The following is a 20,560-nucleotide window of genomic DNA, read 5'->3' on the forward strand; positions in this document are numbered from 1 at the left end:
TGTGCCTTGAGAAGTGATTGTAGATTATTGTGTTGCACATATAGTAGTCTCATTGTTTATTTAATGAAAAGGAGAGAACAACAGAATTAACATATAAGTAAAGTATGTAACTGATTGTCAGAATATTGATTTTAAAATCATAATACAACAGTTGACGCAATTGTTTCACTCATAAATTCACTATTACTGGAGTTTATTAAGTATTTCACATCTTGGGACCTCTCATTGTCAGAATATTGATTTTGAAATCATTATAATACAACATGTGACATAATTGTTTCACTCATAAATTCACTGTTGCTGGAGTTCATTAAGTATTTCACATCTTGGGACCTCTCAGCTCACCCGTTGCCTTTGTTCACGTGCACTGTGCCCACGTCCTTCACTTGAAGTCACTTGGCCAATCCCATGCTTACCCCTGCTTTGTCCAGCCAGTCAGATGCCTCCCTTGTTGCCACTGATATTCCCATATACTGTGGGGCCATCCGTGGATTTCAGCATCTGCGGATGGTAAGCCCCATTGTCCCCAATGGCAGCATGTGGACATAGCCACATTAGCAGTTGTGCACATGTCACACTGCCATTAGGGACAACAGGACTTGAGGTCCTACTTTTTTTGTATTCATGGGAGGGGGGAGCGGTATGGAACAGGTCCCATGTGGATATGAAGATCTGACTGTATAATGCAAAGAACTGAGGAGAGTGCAGGAGACAGAAGATGATGTTTGTGTCTGAGTTGTGAGAGACCTAAGTTCCTTTGTTCATTTCTCTGTATTCTAGTATCCCAATTCATTCATTTATTCATTCACCCTAGTGAGGTGTGAGTTTATTGGTAGTGAAATTTACCAGCCACATGGTGAAATTATATTCCTTCATCTTCAAATGTGATGTTATTTTTGTAGGAGGTGCAAACTTAGGTTTGGAGGACATAGAAAAGTTTGTTAACTACTGCATTAAATTAATGGGTTTTACCTCCATGTTGATTAACCATTCAACAACTGATTCAGTAGCTCTAGTCTAGGTGGAACTTATCAATAAGATTCAGGCTTGTGTGCATTATAAGGAAAACAAAAACCAGATAAAACCTGTGAAGTCCAGGTTTCAAAACTTTGTCTTCTTCTTACAACATGGTGAAGAATACATACCTTCAATTTCCTAATAGCAAGTAGCCCACCAGTGTGCTGAAAATGGAATAGAAAGTTCAGGAGTGTGTGGCATATATACGTTTTAAAGGTCACAGATGCTAATGGATGTTGCTTTTGTGGTGAGCATTGAGAAGGGCTGAAACACAATATTTCTTTGTGCTGTGATAATTTGCATTTGCTTTTGTGTAAGCCTACCGAAAATCTAAATACAGTGCTCAGAATGGTTCACAGTGACCTTGACTTTCCTCCCTTGTTTGTGCTGTCTTCATGGTGATGTCTAAAATTCCTCCCAAGCATCTATCTAAAAATCTCCCTGTTAAAATTTCAGATGTAGTTGAATTGGCCAATATTTTGGCTGATGGGTTTTTCTGCAAATGCCTCCTGTTGGTATTTTGAAACCAATTTAACTCTATTAGTGCCACTCGCTGATTCAATCAGTCCACTGACATTTCAAATAACACTGTACTGTGCCCAATTAAAGGAATCCTGTTGGTTTTGCAGCATTTAAAAGTTTCGAGCATGGCAAAGGTAACAGGAATAATGACTGCATTTTCTTGATTTATTCTTCTGAGTGGCCTGTCGTTGTTCACCTATGCCACATCTGCTTGTGGTAAGCATTAAATGGCAATGTAAATGCCTTATAGAGGCAGGGATTCTGCATCATGCTTTATGGCCATTGGATAACATTAGTGAGAAGTGCTGGATTGTACCTTTTCAGTTTACAGTTAGAGGATCAGATACTGGAAGGATCTCTCATAGCTGGCTTTTAAGCAGGAGTAGAAACTGTTTGGCACTCCAGATGCTTTTGACCTCAACTCCCAGATGCCCCCATGAGCATGGCCAGTGGTAAGGGATTGTGGAAGTTGCACTCACACTTGCTTTTAAATGTGCAATCTACAAAACACAAAGAAGGGGCTGATTACTGAAGTCCTTACCTATGTGCTTCTAGGGCAGAATAATGAAGTATCATGCGAAATATTTTGATCACATGGCACCTGTAATCTTTGCTTGGATGTTATATGCCACTGGTGCATGGTTATGTTTGGCTCCTGGGGTAATATGGGACCCAGGCTCCCACCTAACTTCTAGGGTAATATGTCTTTTCCACACTCCAAAACTTGGCCCAGGGCTTTCCCATCAGTGGACTACAGAAAGGTGTTTTTGTCTCACTCCCAGTTCCACTCATAGAAGGATTACTACCAGTAGCACAACCATTTGGGAGCCTGCCTAAAAAGAGTGGTTGTTTGTAAGTCTGACTGAATTCATTAGGAAAATTAAGATGTTCTAAAAATGGATAGTAGTTTTTTTGTTATCACACACTACTGGCTTTGGTTCTTGAAGGAGAAGCAAAATTTGTTTTTGCCCATATTGAGAATCTGTTACCATAAAGCTGGGTTTATAATACATATTCTTTAAAAAGCCCTTGGATTTTTCAACTTTCCCTTTAACTCTTAAGTTGCTGAAAAACAAGTGCTTTGGTAAATCAAAAGGTATGTTTTTTATTTTATTGATTTTACTCTGCATGGTAGTAAATGGTGTCAGCAGAGACAAAGCAGATCAATAGGTCAAAACATACTGATGATATAAAAATTTCTTTAGTCTTCAAGATAAATACATCAAGTATCTCTATGGTAGTTATAAAACAACAGTCCATTTTCTTTTTACAGGTTGTCCTAACACACTAGAAAAGAGTTAGTTATTTTGGAGCCCATTCATTTAAGTCAGTTTTATTGTCTTGTGCTTGCTGCGCAGTGGCATTGATATATATTTTCAGTACAGAAGAGCTAGAACTATATAAAACCAGTTGGATACCTACAATAAGCAAGCTTTCTGTAACCAAATCCTTTAGTCTTTGGTTAACAGGAGTTGTTGCCAAAACAACATTAACTTATGGGAATTTGTGAAGAGGAAAAATATGGGAGTGTTTGAACAACAATATTTTGTGAACAGATATTATATAAAATTCTTATGTGCATGGAATAAGGAAGCTTTCAGAGTTTGTGTACATTAGGATTTAAATGGAATGTTTAGGCTTTGTGTAGCTTCAGAACAATCACAGATTTTGTCCTCTTATTTTATCTGTTCAAAATGTAATAGTTTGCTGCTAATGCAGAAGCTCATTCAAACATGCAAACAAATATGATAAAGTGTTTCTATTTTTTTTTCACCAGCTGGGTAGATAAGGCAGATTTGACAGTGTTGGACGAGCGGTGGCGGCAAGCAGAGGAGCGCAGTGGGCCACAGGACCCAGGGAACACCTACCCTCCATGGGCGGCGGCTGCAGGGAGGAGCAACGCGGGGAGGCATTTAAGCCCCCGCAAACACCACCAGCCCTCCACGAGCGGCGGCGGCAAGCGGAGGAGTGCAGCGGGCCACAGGACCCAGGGAACACCTACCCTCCACGGGCGGCGGCTGCAGGGAGGAGCGACGTGGGGAGGCATTTAAGCCCCCACAAACACCATCAGCCCTCCACGAGCGGCGGCGGCAAGCGGAGGAGTGCAGCGGGCCACAGGACCCAGGGAACACCTACCCTCCACAGGCAGCGGCTGCAGGGAGGAGCGACGCGGGGAGGCATTTAAGCCACCGCAAACACCACCAGCCCTCCACGAGTGGCGGTGGCAAGCGGAGGAGCGCAGCGGGCCACAGGACCCAGGGAACACCTACCCTCCACGGGTGGCGGCTGCAGGGAGGAGCGACGCGGGGAGGCGTTTAAGCCCCCGCAAACACCACCAGCCCTCCACGAGCGGCAGCGGCAAGCGGAGGAGCGCAGCAGGCCACAGGACCCAGCAGAAACATCAGCCCTCCATTGGCTTAATAGAACTTTTTTTCTTTTTCTTTTTTTTGTTTATTATAGGCTTCCGATATGGAAGAGTCATAGAAATAGAGGACAGTTTTTATAATTTGTTGTCTACTTCGCAAGGAAGGTTCTAGTAGGAACGGGATTGTGAGTCACCTGTCCTTAATCTCCCCAGCAAAGGGGATTACCTTTGGGGTTTAATTAGGGTTTTTTTTTTCTTTTACCCCTGCATAGGCCCCTTCTGACAGTGAAGGGAAACCTAACAAAGAACCCTGACTCCCTTCCTATGCCACCCCTATAGGGGACTGTAATTTGACTCCCATATAAATAATAGAGGTTAGTTGAACAGAAATAGTTAAAAGAACTAATAACGAATTTTTGTATTTTGAAAAATAGGTAATTACAACAACATTGGGAATTATTATTTTGAAGAATCAACAAACCTGAATGTAGTAAATTTATTTTTCACAAGTCTAATTTACAGTAGGAGCAATAATGGCAAGAGTGTGAAAAGATTGAATAATATATAGAAATTAATTGTTTGGAATTAAATTGTACACAACAAGATTGGATTAAATCTTAAATATTTATGGAAACAAGGAGCTCAAAGAAAAAATTTGAAAAAGAAGGAAAAATAGAGAAGATGGCGTTGGTTAAAAAAGGTTATACACAAACCCAAACTCTCACGCAAAGAAGAGGTTCAGGAAGTACAGGGGATGATACATTGAAAATAGTAGATCCCATTGCAGCATTGGTGGAGGAAATAAAAAGTCTAAGACAGGAATTAAGGGAGAATAGACAAGAAATGAAGGAAGATTTGAAGGAATCTATTAGAGACATAAGAGAGGAGATTAAGGAAGCAAGGATAGAAATAAGGAAGGACTGAAAAAAGAACTAGAAGGTATGGGGAAAAGAATGGACAAATTTTCTAATGAATTAAATAAGTCAGAAAGAGATAGAAAAGTTAAGGGCTAAAACTAATATGATGGAGGAAACAACAATGGAAATATCAAAGAAACAAGAAACACAACAGACATTAGACTGGATGAATGAATTGAGATATAGAGATAGGTGTATTAAAATAAGAGGATTGAGAGAAATATCGGGCGAAAATTTAGAAAACAGAATAATCAAATCTTTGGCTGATTTTATTAAAATTGAAGAGGAAATTATGAATTTGGAAATAGACAAATTATTTAGAGTTAATTCGCAACAAGCAAAAGACAGGAAATTACCAGGAGATGTTGTAATTTGTTTTGTAAGAACTAAATTTAAAGAATTAATAATACAAGAAAGTTATGTAAATAAATTAATAGTAGAAGATGTAGAATTGCAAATTTTCAAGGACATTCATCCCCAAATCATGATCGAAAGACAGAAATACAAATCACTAGTTTTAATATTAAATGAAATGGAAATAAACTACAAATGGGACAGAATAGAAGGTCTATCCTTCTTCTTTAAACAAAAATATAAAATTGATAATATAAACAAAGCAAATGAGATTGAAGAAAAATTGAAAAAGGAGCATAAAGATGTAAGAGAAGAGAATGGAAAAATAGCTCATATAAGCAAGAGGGAAGGAAAAATAAGGATGAAAGGGCTTTAGTAGAAACAAAGGATATTGTTGGAGAAGGTGAACAACTTATTGTATTGGAGACAGAAAGTAATTAAAGTAATAATTAAGCAACTTGATTGTTTTATTATACTGTGTTATAGAAACGTTATCTATTGCAACTTTTCTTTTCTTGTAACAGAATGGTTAAAATCATTTCATGGAATGTAAAGGGTCTTAATTCAAAATATAAGAGAAATATGATCTTCCATCGTTTAGAAAAAGCCAAAGCTGATATAATATGTCTACAGGAAACAAGGATAAAGCAAGAAGAAATAAGATATTTAGACAATGTTAAATTAGGAAATAGTTTCTCATCTATATCAAAAAAAAAAAAAAAAAAAAAAAAAGGAGTAACCATCTATGTGAATAAGAAATTTCAAACAAAAGAAATATTAAATGATAACCAAGGGATGTATCTAGGAATAGAAATTAAAACCCAAAGTCAAACACTGTTAATAATTGGTATATATGCCCCATTGGAAGATCGAGAAATTTTTTTGATAGATTGCATCAGGAAATGTTGGAATTAGAATATGAAAATATTATTTTATTAGGGGATTTCAACGCTGTTATTGACCCAGTTAAAGATAGAAAATCAAATAATAATAAGGCAATTGGGAAACACCAGGGAAAATTGCCCAAATCTTTTTTTAAAATAATGGAAGATCTTAATTTAACGGATGTATGGAGACATAAATATCAGGATTCAAGAGAATTTACATACTACTCAGGGGTTCATGATTCTTTTTCAAGAATAGATATGTTTTTAACATCAAAATCTTTGTTGCCAGTCATAAAGTCTATGGATATTATGTCAAACTATGAATAGGATCATAACTTAATTATGTTGAATACATTTGAGAAAAAAAACAGTATATATGGAGATTACAGGAAGATATATTGAAAGAAGAGAAATTGTCTGAAAAAGTTAAGAATAGTTTAAAATTATATTTTAAAGAAAATAAAACAGAAGATGTTATATTAAAAACTGTCTGGGACGCTGGCAAAGCGGTTATAAGAGGTGTATTTATTAAACTACAATATGAGAGGAATAAATTAAGGAATGAAAAAGAAAAGAGATTAATGGAAGATTTAAACAAAAAAGAGGAAGAATGGAGTAGAAAAGGAGATAAAAGGCTAAAATGTGAGATAGAAGACATAAAAATACAGCTTAAAATAATGGCTACAGAAGAAATAGAAAGAAAATTAAAGATACTAAAACAGAGACAATTTGAGTCTGGGAACAAAGCTGGGAAACTGTTGGCTTCCAAAATAAGAAAGGAAAAAGGAAAAAAAAAATAATTACAGAAATTTACAAAAATTGAGAAGTAATAACGAATTGTAATAATATAAAAAAGGCATTTGCCAACTATTATAAAGAACTATACAGAAAAGAAACACTGGAAAATAATACCAATAAGGTTGAGAATTTTCTTTAAAAAAAAATTAATGTAAAGTTAAAGAAAAAAAAACCTATTTAAATCAAGCATTCACGTCAGAAGAAGTGATAGAAGCCATAAAAAGTCTAAAAACACAAAAAGCTCCAGGGCCAGATGGACTGTCGGCAATATTTTATAAAAAGATGGAGGAAATTTTGTTGGAACCACTAAAAGAAACCTTAAATGATATACACCTTCGTGGAATTCCGGAATCATGGAATGAAGCTTATATATCACTGATTCCTAAAGGAGACCAGGAGAGGCAAACTGTAAGCAATTTTAGACCAATCTCTCTAACCAATACAGATTATAAAATCTTTACATCAATTCTATCAACCAGATTAAAGAAGTGTGTTAGTACATTGGTAAATAAAGATCAAAATGGTTTTATACCAGGTAGACAAATAAGGGATAATATAAGAACTGTCTTGAATTTAATAGAATATTATGAACACAATAACGAAAGAAAATTTGCAATGATAATGGTTGATGCAGAAAAGGCATTTGATAGGGTGGATTGGTGCTTTATAATATTAAAACAAAGAGATCTAGAGTCTGAAACAGTAAAACAATGGTGGGTTATAGACCGCCGCTTTGAGGCGGTCTGCCGCCGCCACCGCTGCTGTTTGCTCCGTAAGGGAGCCGTCGCAGCCACACCGCGCGGCTCCCTTACGGAGCAAAAAAGAAGCTCCAAAATGGAGCTTCTTTCTGCGGCGCCTCTGTGACGTCGCGAGGCGCCAGGGGCGCATTTGCGACATCACAGGCGCCGCGACACGTTCAGATGCACAGCGTCCGATACGTAAAGATGACGCCGGCCGTGTGGAATGGCCGGCGCCATATTGTACGGACAGAGTCCGTATTAGACCCAGGGGCGTCTAGAAGAGATGCCCCCTTTTTAAAATGGGACGTCCTGCGGATGTCCCAAGTGCCGGTTTGTAACCGGCCAATGTATGATAAAATGGTTGCAAGGCATAGGAGAAACAATTGATATGGATTTATGGGAAAAATCATGGCGAGATACAAATTCCTTCACATTATGTCAAAACTATAAAGAAAATTATATTAAAATCCAACATCGGTGGTATTTATCCCCAAATAGATTAAATAAAATGTATAAAGCTGGGAGTGGATTGTGCTGGAAGTGTAGTAAACAAAGAGGTAAATTTTACCATGTATGGTGGGAATGTGAAGAGACCAAAAGATTTTGGAAAAAAAATAAAGAAATGTATGTCAAAAATCTTAGAAGTTGAAATACCATTAAATCCTTTATTGTTTCTATTGAATATGACCGGTATACTAGAGAAAAAAGCAGAAATAAAATATAGACGATTAATATTATATATGATTACAATAGCAAGAATTACTTTTGCCAGGTATTGGAGATCACAAATGACACCCACAATAGAGGAATGGTTAGAGAGTTTAACAGAGGCAATGGAAATGGATATACTAACAGCACGCATAAGCGACCAGAAGATGGATGAAAGAGAGGAAGAATGGGAGTGTTTAAAAAGATTTAAAAAGTTGGACTTGGATTAAGAAAATAAAGAGTCTATGAATTATAGAAAAGGAACTTATAATTTGTATTAACGGGTAATTAGAATTAAAATGTAAAAAGCTTATGGTTTATGTTAAAGAGAGGATATAAATACAAAATTTTGTGGAAGCCTTTCGTCAACAGATTAGTGTGAAAATTTAACATAATGGTGTTAAATGTTTTTTGTAATGTACAAGATTGTATTGTTTGTCTTGTCACGTTTTAATATTTGTGATTCATATTTTTGTATACTTGTTATAACAATAAAAAATTAAAAAAAAGATTTGACAGTGTTGTTGGTCAAATGGGGTGAGACAAGCTACAGATCTTCAGAACTCTTAAGCATATAAAACCTTATTCTTATTTACATTTCGACAGCATGACTAATAAGAATACAGAACTTTCTGTCCAAATGATTTCCCCACCTCTCCCGGTTTTAGAGCAGAAGAATTTTGCTGAAACATACTGGAAGGGGAGGGGACAAAAGAAGGAACTATTATTTGCATTTTGGCCTGGTACAGACTGCCCAAAAAGGGCGGTCTGCCGGCGCCTGGTTTTGCTCCGTGCGGAAGCCACAGCCTCCAAACTGTGGGACTTCCCCGCGGAGCAAAAAGAACGCCCCTAAAGCGGGTTCTTCTTGCGGTGCCATAATGATGCTGCAGTGTGCCAATGGCGCACTCGCAATCTCATTATGGTGCCACGACGTGTGGACACTAGGCATCCGTTGCGTCAAAATAGCGGCACCCATCTGTACAGGGCGCCACCATTTTGATGTATGGAAGACGTGCTAGGGTTGTGGGGCATCTGTAAGAGATGCCCCGAGGCAACCCTAGCACGTCACCAGGGCATGCTATGGTGTCGGTCTGTACCGGGTCTTTGTTGCCACATTCAAATTTCACTAGACAGACTGATTTTCTAGTCAATGCTACTTTGTAAATTCCTTACTCAGAGCCTCTACCCTTTGGATATGCATTAAGCAGCGCCCTTCATGGCACTTAGGCTTTGTGCGGCCTTTCATGTGTTCATTTATTTGCAAAGGGCCCTCACTAAGGAACTGGGAAAATCACATTTGAGGATTCCTCACCTAAGAAAATCTTAGGAAATTCACAGCGCCCCAGCCCCCCATAAATTGATGGGCTTCTTGAAGGTGCATGTGTGTGCGTACGTACACACACACACACATTATAATCTCTGTAACCCCTGGAACCAGATAATCTATATCTGGCCCTGTGGCACAGCTCACAAGGCACCAGAGTAGCAAGAATACACAGAATCCATGCAGGAATACAGAGAATCCTAGAGTTGGAAGGGTCCCCCAAGGGCCATCCAGTTCAAGCCCCTTCTGCCATGGAGGAATACAAAGAATCCTAGAACTGGAGGGGCCCCAAGGGTCCTCAAATAAAGATCCATTAACTTAGCAAATGACTGGTCCCTGGAAATGTTAATAAGAGAGAGTAAGAAATACTAAATCTCCCATGATTATCTGCCTCTGATTTATGGTGACTTTATCTTGAGGTCTTCTGGGCAAGGCTTGTTCAAAGGGAGGGGGCTTGCCATTGCCTGAGGCTGAGAGAGGGGGACTTTTGCTCATGGTCATTTCTTTTGGAAGGGATCCATTGCCTTCCCCTGAGGCTGAGAGCATGTGACTTCCCCAAGGTCACCCAGTGGGTTTCTATGGTGGCATGGGAAGCTAGGATTCTAATCCCCCAGGTCAGCCATGTAAACCCACAGGATGACTTTAGGCAGGTCACTCTCTCTCAGCCTTGGGGACATTATGAACCCTTCTTGCCAAGAAAACCAAGTGATAGGTTTGTTTTAGGATCACCATGTGAGAGTGTGACTTTGAAGGCTATCCCTGCATGCCTACAAGTAATTTTCAGCAAGGAGAAATGTAAGCCACTACCCTTAGGCAGAAAAAATAAAATGCATAGATATATGATGGGGGACAGCTGGATTGACAACAGTACATGTGAAAGGGAGTCCTAGTAGACCACAAGCTGAACATGGGTCAACAGCGTGATTTGGCAGCTAAAAAAGCCCATGTGATTTTAGGCTGCATCTAGAAGTATAGTGTCTAGATCAAAGGGAGTCATAGTACTACTATATTATGTCTTGGTCAGGCCTCACCTGCAATACTGTGTCCAGTTCTGGGCACCATAATTCAAAAAGGATATTGAGAAGCTGGAGTGTGTTCAAAGGAGGGCAACCAAAATGGTGAAGGGTTTGGAAACCATACCCTATGAGAAATGACTTAGGGAGCTGGGGATGTTTAGCCTGGAGAAGAGAAGGTTAAGAGATGATAGCCCTGTTTAAATATTTGAAGGGATGTCATATTGGGGCTGGAGCAAGCTTGTTTTCTGCTGCTCCAGAGAACAGGATCCGGAACAATGGATTCATGTTGGTGTAATATGTCTTTAATCAACAGAAATATATTTTGATTGACAGGTGGCAGTTGACAATTGGAATGTTTGCTTGTTTGAGAATTATCATTGAAGCAGCAGTATGTTTGATTGCTTTGTGTGTGTGTGTGTGTGTACTAGACTCTGAGGCTGATTATAAGTCAGAGGTGTGTGTGTGTGTGTGTGTGTGTGTGTGTCTGTATTATATTGTATATGTATTATAACTGAAGATAAAAGCTTCCAGGAACTTTGGACAAATCAACTGTCTATGATTGTTTCTTTTAAGTCTGAAAAGTTGTTAGTGCACTGTCAATACCAATAGCTGGGGCAGAGTTGCTTTTATATTCTGCTGTGAACATTGCTTTTGCCAGTGGCTGGGTAATTTTTACCCAGACTGTGCCCGGAGATGGCCTTGTCTCAAATATAATTACTGGCTGACAATTCAAACTACAGGAAAAGTGATTCCAGCTCAACATTAGGAAGAACTTCCTGACAGTAAGAGCTGTTGACAGTGGAATGCACTCCCTCAGAGTGTGGTGGAGTGTCCGTCTTTGGAAGTTTTTAAACAGAGGCTAGATGGCCATCTGTTGCTGATGTTTTGATTGTGAGTTGCTGCATGGCAGCGGGGTTGGACTGGATGGCCCTTGTGGTCTTTTCTAAATCTATGATTCTATGAGAGAGCAGGTAAGCCTGCTCTATCAGCTACCATGAGCATGTTAAAAAGGCATCAATCCATACATTTGACCACCAAAAAGGGAATCATTGTTACTGATTTCTGTCAGATATCACACCAAGGAGACCCAGAAGGATGATTGAAAAGGAAACAGAGTTTATTTAGCTGCAGATGTCTCCAGAGGAAACAAACTTCCAAATTCTGGAGTCCCAATTCACAAGTGGACTAGTCTTTTATAATACTTTGAAGAAAGAAAACTTCAATTTACATTCATTGGTTATACATAAGTTAAACATATACACCCCTTTACACTCACTGGATGCCAAGAATACATTTCTCTATCCCTCGTGGGTACCCATCAATCAAACTATTATCTCTCTGTTCTCTTGTACTGTCTCCAACTGTCTCTGCACTATATAAGCCAACTGTCTCTGCATCTTATTGGGTTTTGAACAAAAAGTTCGTTGAAACAAGTTGAAATGCTTTTCTTCTTTTTCTTCTTCTTTTGGTGCAGGAACATGTCCTTTGGCATGTCTGCCTCTTGTACCAAAGCTTCCGTTAAAAAGTAATGCCCAGGAACACTTAAGATATCCAGTGTACTTAACAGCACATGAACATGAGGTATATTTATCACATCTTCTTTGGCTTCCCAGCCTGTACACATCACATTCCAGAATTTCTTCCACCATTCATAAGGTCATCCACCTACTCTGCCGTCAGGTAACATCTTTCTTCCTGCCTTTGTCCCTCAAGGACCATAATTAAAACTGAACTTGTCACCTCATCAACATATCCACAAGTTTTGAATTTGTATGGCTATTTATACAGTCTGATTATAGCCAGATCTTCATATCCATGGGGAATCCATTCCAGACCCTCCCCACAGATATGAAAAAATGCAAGACTTCAAGTCCCATTGTCTCTAATGGCAGTATGATGTGTGCTAGATCAGCTGCATATATGTGCCACCATTTGAGCCAACCCTCAAATTCATAGATGGCAAAACCCATGAATGGCCCACTTATATAAAGGTCCTTTCTGGTCACCAATTCACTCCATTCATCTGAGGAACTATACCAAGTCTATGATGTTTATCACACTGAGGTTTTTGCAGCTTTTTGCAGTTCAGATCCGGGGTGACTGCAGGTCCAACTATGCCAATTCATGTTATAACGTGAATGTGTTATCAGACGTGATTCCTTTCTATGGGAGCTCCTTCCATGGCGCTTCCACAGTGAATCCAAAGTGACTCCTCATTCTGATGACTTCAGAAAAAAGTGAATTCACAGAATTCGCTTTCAAGCTCACTTCACTTTCACTCCGAATTGGCCTGGTGTGGAATGCAACTTTGTTTCTGCTCTGGTATACCACTGCAACCTCCCCAGGTTGCAAATTTCCCATGATGCAGCACTGCAATTTCCCCCCATTTCCTTTCAGTGGTCATTTCACTTGCAGGGTAACTTTCAGGGCAACTCATTTTTAATATGTGTGTATGTGCGTGAATGTGAATATACAGGTCGGTCTATCTATCTATCTATCTATCTATCTATCTATCTATCTATCTCTGCCTGTATGTGTGTTGAAATTGCTGAAATGGAAGGGAAAATAAAAAAGGGGGATGAAGAAGACACAGAAATATTCACGAGGCAAATATTCACACAATAACGTGACTTGTACCCCTTTTCACCCCAGAAACGTACAAGGTCACAATGCGTTCAGACCCCCACTGAGCATGTGCAAGGGTGCTGATTCGAATCATTGAATCCCACTGGTGTAATGCAATTTGCACTCACTTCGCTTGGCTTGAATCCACATCACGTGACTTGCCTTGGATTCGATTCTCCCTCGATACGGAAGGGCAACGGAAGGGCAACGAGGTGTGATAAAACATTCATGTTATAACGTGAATTCGCATAGCTGAACCAGGAGTCACCCCAGATCTGTGCTGCAAAAACCTCAGTGTGATAAACCTCTATGAAATCTTATGCTGCAACTTCTTTCACTCAGGCTTAAATGTGCTGGAAGATCCTTTTGCACATTCCTTTTCCAGAAGCAATGGCTTTGAATAAACCACAGAGTTCACAATACTTTATTTTACAGACATATTGAATGCAAAGGGATACTCTCCCTCCCTTCCTCTGAATTTCTTACTATTCACTTGGCATTATTATCATGGGCTTCATGTGACTCTTTGAGAGTAAATAGTTTCTAGGCTGTAACTATGAAACTGACAGTTCCAGTTTTGGCAGGTTTACTTGAAAGTAAAACCCTTAAGTTGCAATCACATTTCCTTACTTGGACCAAGGAATGAACACTGTATTGTATAGTGAAGCAATAATTGTAAAGTGCAGCAGCCATTTCGTATAATTATGAACAACATGCCATGGGAGAGACAGTAGGTTCCATAGAAAGGTTCACTAATTTGAGAGAGGAATGTAATTTTGTGGTTTGCAAGGGCTGAATTGCTTCCATGGAGATGAAGAGACATTTTGCTATAATCTTCAAGGAGGTTTTCAATGAAATCTCAACAACTATTTTCTTTCAGAAAGGTCAACTGGTGGGTTGCTTTCAATAGTAATTAAGTGCCAGTCATCCATCTAGAAATAGTAATGACCTACAACATTTTTAACAGGTACCTGGAAAAGCAGAATTCTTATGTTCAAACACACAGAAGAGCTTAGTCAGAAGTGGAAACTTTCTCAAGGTGAACTTCAGTGTGAGATTGAATGACCCTTTGTGACAGCGTACTTCTCACCACTTCACTCATTTCCTCTATTCTTCTCAGCATCCAGTTCAGCAATCAGTCTTCCCTGAAATGCTTGTATTTTCAGGGAAGAGGAGGACCTAGTCATTAACGTATCAGCTGGGTTAGGCCTTTGTTCAATGTTTTGCAGTGCTGCTTGTTTAGACTGCAGTTCCCAAAACCTGACTTGCATGGCCACTTTTATATATGGAGAAGGATAAGCTTTTGTTCTAGAGCTTCCTTTAGATTTCTTTAAAATGAGGGAAATAGGTTTGCCAAGCAGACATTTTCATGGAAAAGACCAACCTTGAAATTAGGCAAAAGACTTAATTTAACTCCAGTATTTTATGTATATTTATTCAAGGCCAGGGATAAATACAAAAATTGTCAATTAAGTCTTAAAATAATACAGTATGATGTTGTTGTTGTTGTTGTTGTTGTATGCCTTCAATTCATTAGTCCTAAGGCAAATCGATCATGGAGTTTTCTTGGCAAGTTTCTTCAGAAAGGGTTTGCCATTCCCATCCTTTGAGACTGAGAGAGTGTGACTTGTCCAGGGTCACCCAATGGGTTTCCATGGCCAAGCCAAGGATTTGTACCCTCGTCTCTAGAATCCAGTACTCAGATAACTACACTACTCTGGCTCTATAATACAAAACATAGGATTTGCTATTTAAAATTCACTTCAGTCATCAATGAAGCTTGCAAGTGGAGGAGCATGCACATGAAATACGTAACACAGCTTAGCCTTATCTTGACAATTTGACAGTCACTTGAAGGCAAACACACACACACATACAGACACACACACGAAGCTATTTCTAGGTAGGGGAGGGGAGATGAAAGCTTATAAAGAGAGGGATTCAAATGAACTAATCAAGCCTTGGAATGACTGTACCATATAAGCTCTAGGTCAATGCTAGTCAAAATGGTAGTCAATGGACTGGAGCCCATCCCACAGCCTTCTGATTCCTGGTAGGTTTCCAAGAAAGAATGAGACAAGTGTAGTCAGTGGTCATACATATAGTAGTGATCACTGACAAATAGAGGGAGGGAGGAAATTACACATCCCCAACATCAGAATACTTAGGATGCACTGTTCTAGGTGATTCCTCCATGAATCTAGTTAACACAAGTCTGACTCATGGAGAGAAGTGCTGAAGGAGAAGAGTCAACTAGGGATATCATAGAATCATAGAGTTGGAAGAGACCACATGCATGAACACTTGCCATGTAGGTAGACACAAGCAGAGCACTCCCAACAGATGGCCATCCAACCTCTGTTTAAAAACCTCCAAAGAAGGAGACTCCACCACACTCTAAGGGAGTGTGTTCACTGTTGAACAGCTTTTATTGTCAGAAGGTCTTACTGATATTGAGGTGGAATCACTTTTCCTGTAGTTTAAATTCATTGCTCTGTGTCCTAGTCTCTGGAGCAGCAGAAAATAGGCTTGCTCCATCCTCAACATGACATCTCTTCTAATATTTAAACAAGGCTATCATTTCACTCCTTAACCTTTTCTTCTTAGACTAAATATACCAAGCTCCTTAAAATGTTCCTCATACAAAACATCTATTAGGTAAAATTGAGGATTGGATTGTTGATAAAGATTTGCTAGCGGAAGAACAAGCGGGATTTAAACCAGGTAGATCGACTATGGACAATTGTTTTATTCTGCACCATCTTATCACTAAGTATATGTCTGAAGGAAAACAACTTTTTACTACATTTATTAATCTCAGAGCTGTGTTCAACACAATCAACAGAGATATTCTTTGGTCCAAATTGGCAGAAATTAATATGGAGCCAAGACTCCTTTTTCTGCTTAAAGCTTTTCATTCAGATACCTGTTTAAGAGTGCGTACTGGTGCCAGCGGTGTGCTGTCCAAAAAAGTTAATGTATTCAGAGGAGTAAGACAGGGATGTATTTGGGCGCCTACTCTATTTAATCTATATGTTAATGATATTCCTGGTTTTCTTTCTTCTACATCAGCTCATACTCCTAAGATTGGCAATATGCATCTGAATGTTTTGCTTTATGCCGATGATATGGTCCTAATCACTCGTATGCAAGTGGGTTTAAGATGGCTATTACAGAACCTAGCCACTTATTGTTCTCTTAATTCTTTAGTCATCAACAAAGATAAGTCTAAGGTGATGGTATTTGGGAAAAAGTGCAAAAAACACAACTGGATCCTGGAAGGTGAATGGATTGAGCAAGTCAATTCATATTTGTAGCAAGGGCTACTTTTCTAAAATACAAGGAAATGGACAAACCACTTTGGAAAAAATAAACAGAGAGCTATTGTGAATTCTGGTGTGCTCTATAAGCTTATTAGTTACAACCATCCTTCCAATGTATCCCCTATCCTAAAAGCTTATAAAGCCAAAATCTTGCCATTTTATCTTATGGTGCAGAAGTATGGGGCTACTTGAAAGGTCCACCTTTCGAGCAAGCACAAAGTTACTTCTTAAGGAGGATCCTTGGAACTGGCAAGAACACTCCAGCCCAAGCAGTGAGAGCAGAATTTGGAATCTATTCAATACAAGGCCAGGCGTGGATAAAAGCTTTTAAATACTGGCTAAAGATCTCCAAAATGGATTCTAGAAGATCCCCAAACTCTGCTGAGAAGAACAGCTAGTTACTGGGCACCCTAACTTGTGGGTTTGTCAACTATCCCTAGTTTTGTTCCAATTAGGCTTTTCTCCTTCTTATTTTCTTTCAGCTGGGCACACAGTTTAGGAATTCTTAAAACGAAGGATCTGGGACATCAGCGCACAATTAGATATAGCCTTGTTAGTTGGGTGTAAATCTCTTAACTCATTGGTGAACAATAAAACCCTATCCCAACCTGGCATGCTTTACGGAAACCTGGCTGGGAGACGATAGTAGTGTGACCTGGGTTAAGGCCCTCCAAGCTGGGTATACCGTTAAGGAGCAGGTTAGGGAAAGTGGGTGAGGAGGAGGAATTGCCTTGGTCCATAAAACCACCATCGCCTTGACTAGGAAAGCTGTGCACAAAACAGATAACATCAAGTGTATTTACCTGACCTTGAAGGCTAGAGACAGTCTGGGGATTCTGTTGGTCTACCATCCACCCCATAGCCTAACAGACTCCCTGGCCGAGCTGACACAGCTGGTCTTGGAGCTGGTGCTTCTCATCCTGGGGGACCTCAACATCGCCTTTGAGGCTGGCTCATCAGACCTATCAGGTGCAACTCGGTTGTTCATGGACTCCTTGACAGCCATGGGTCTGTCTCAATTGGTCTTGGGTCCAACACATTGTGCAGGTAATACACTTGATATGGTATTTAGTACGGATCAGGAACATCTGTGGGCAGAGGTAACTCTAACCTTTGCCCTGTCATGGATAGATCATTTTCTGATCAAGGTGGGACTGAAGGTCATTAGTCATGCTCCCCTCGGGGGTGGAGGACCTATTAGAATGGTCTGCCCTGGAAGGCTGATGAAACCCAAATGGTTCCAACAAGCCCTAGAGGGTTCTATGGTTGGGGACGACGGCGATTCATTCATTTATTCATTCGGGGTTCTATCATGATGATATCAAGAGTTTAGATTAAGTCATCTAAGTTAGTAATTAGTTACATGCACATTGATGATAGGTACATACAACCTTCACCTTGTTGTATGACGTGTTGGAATGTCTGAAGGCAGACTAGTTAAAACTGCTGATCATATTTAGTAGTGAACTTATGTGTATACAGTGGGGCCTCCGCATACGCGGACTTTTTATAAGCGGCTTTGAGTGTACGTGCTCAAGCCACTGGGCGCGCGCGGGGCGGAATGGGCGGCGCGTCCCATTCAGTTGAATGGGTGCGCGTGCCTGTTGCGCCGCGCGCGTGCCCGTTGCGCCCTGCGCACCTCCGCGCCGCCGTGCACGAACCCCATTGTTTACAATGGGGCTCGAGCATAGGCGGAAATCGCCATACGCGGCGGGATCCGGAACGGATCCCCCACGTATGGCGAGGTTCCACTGTGTGTGTGTGTGTATATATATATATATATATGTGTGTGTGTGTGTGTGTGTATATATATATATGTATATATATATATATATATATATACACACACATATATATATATGCACACACACATATATATACTTATATATAAATATAGATCTTAGAGTGTCTTAGCAATATCTATATGGATTAAATAAAAGTATGTATCTGTAGGACTCAATTGAATAAGCATTGTGGGAAATGCCCATCTGCGGCCATGATTTGTAACCAAATGTGTCACGTAAGCAAAACATAGGCTAATAATAATAATAATAATAATAAAAATAAACTTTATTTATATACCGCCCTTCTTGGAATCAGGGCAGTGTACAACAAAAAGAAAACATACAATAATACAAGAAGTACAATAATACAAAGGCCCATTAAAAACAATGCAATAAAAACATTAAAACTCATGCCAGCTTGACAATGCTGGCAGAAGGGGGGGGGAGGGGAGGAGAGCATACTGGGGGCAAAAGAGTCAGAGGTAGGCCTGCTCGAAAAAATAGGTTTTCAACCCCTTCTTAAATTGAGCTAGGGAGGTGGCTGAGCGGAGTTCAGTGGGCAGCGAGTTCCAGAGTTCCTAACAGGACAAAGAATCTTTCACACCCTGAGAAAGATTTACAACTGAGAGAGGTTCCACAGATACAAGTCACCAATTAAGCATCAATAGCTTTCCCAAGACAGAGGATGTCCGGAGACCAAATGATGCTCGCATTGGGTTGGTTTGATGTAGGGCTCCAAGCCTCCACTGAGAGGGGAGGGTGATTTGGGGAGGACATCTGAGAGGGAAAGGAAAAAAAGGGTGGGGGGCACGGGTCGTTTTAAATTAAGGCTTCCCCTTTGTGTGCCTCAGATTCTTCAAAGACGTGGCCAGGAATGCTTCTACTTAATCTTTACAATAAACTTTCGGTTTTTCCTGAAGTTTGTCGTGGATTATTGGTCAGAGCAATTACAAGTCTCACAGGTTGATACCTGAAATAACAATCTTACCAGGGCTATAGACATTATCACTCCCGAGCATCCTTTCTGGCTCGCTTCTAATAAGAAACCATGGTGCACTCAAGATCTTCAGAAAATGAAGTGAGCTGTGCAATGACTAGAGCGCTACTGGCAGAAACATCACCGCTTATCTGACAAGACATGCCATAGGGCTCTCCTTGATTCCTATGGAGTGGCAATCGATACAGCAAAGAACTCGTTCTATGCTGCTCATATTGCATCAGCGGAGTCTTGTCCAGCAGAGCTGTTCAGGGTAGTTAACCCAACTGCCTCCCACCCTGAACCCTCTTCTAGAACCAACAAAAGCCTGTTGTGACCTATTTAACAACTTCTTTGCAGATAAAATCTCTTGGATAAGATATTATCTTGATGCCGGTATTACAACAGAAACTATGAGAAAGATGTCCAGTGACTCCGTGGACTATGTTAGACTGGATCACTTTGAGTTTGTAAATACCGATGAAGTGGTCAAGCTTCTTGGTTGTGTAAGAAAGACAATATGTCATCTCGATCCTTGCCCATCCTGGTTGACCGCTCAAGGAGGGGATGTAGTAACAACATTACTTCAGGCTATAATCAATGCATCCCTTAGGGAGGGGAAATTTCCATGTAAACTCAAACAAGCAGTGGTTAAACCACTTTTGAAAAAACCCTCCCTGGACCCTTTGATAAGAAATAACTACAGACCGGTCTCCTTACTACCATTCTTGGGCAAGGTGATCGAGAGGGCAGTTGCTTTCCAACTCCAAGCTGTCTTGGATGAAGCCGATTAGCTAGACCCATTTCTAACCGGCTTCAGGACGGTTTCACACTTGCCCTAAAGGACAAAGTTCACAGTTTGGGAGTACTCCTAGGTCTGTCTCTGCAGTTGTCAGAGGAGTGCTTGGTCCCAACTTTGGTTAGGAGTGCTTGGTACCAACTTTGGTTGATACGCCAACTGCGTCCCTACCTGAACCAAAAGGACCTTGAAGCAGTGGTACTCGCACTGGTAATCTCTCGTTTAGATTTCTGTAATGCGCTCTATATGGGGCTGCCCTTGTACCAAGTTCAGAAGCTTCAATTGGTTCAAAATGCTAGATTGGTCACTGGAACATCTAGGTTTGACCACATAACACCAATATTAAAATCTCTTCACTGGCTGCCGATCAGCTTCTTGGTCAAATACAAAGTGTTGGTTATTACC

This window comes from Sceloporus occidentalis, unplaced genomic scaffold, assembly GCF_023333645.1.
Source record: "Sceloporus occidentalis isolate IW3139 unplaced genomic scaffold, rSceOcc1.0.p SCAF_3, whole genome shotgun sequence".
Taxonomy (NCBI): Eukaryota; Metazoa; Chordata; class Lepidosauria; order Squamata; family Phrynosomatidae; genus Sceloporus; species Sceloporus occidentalis.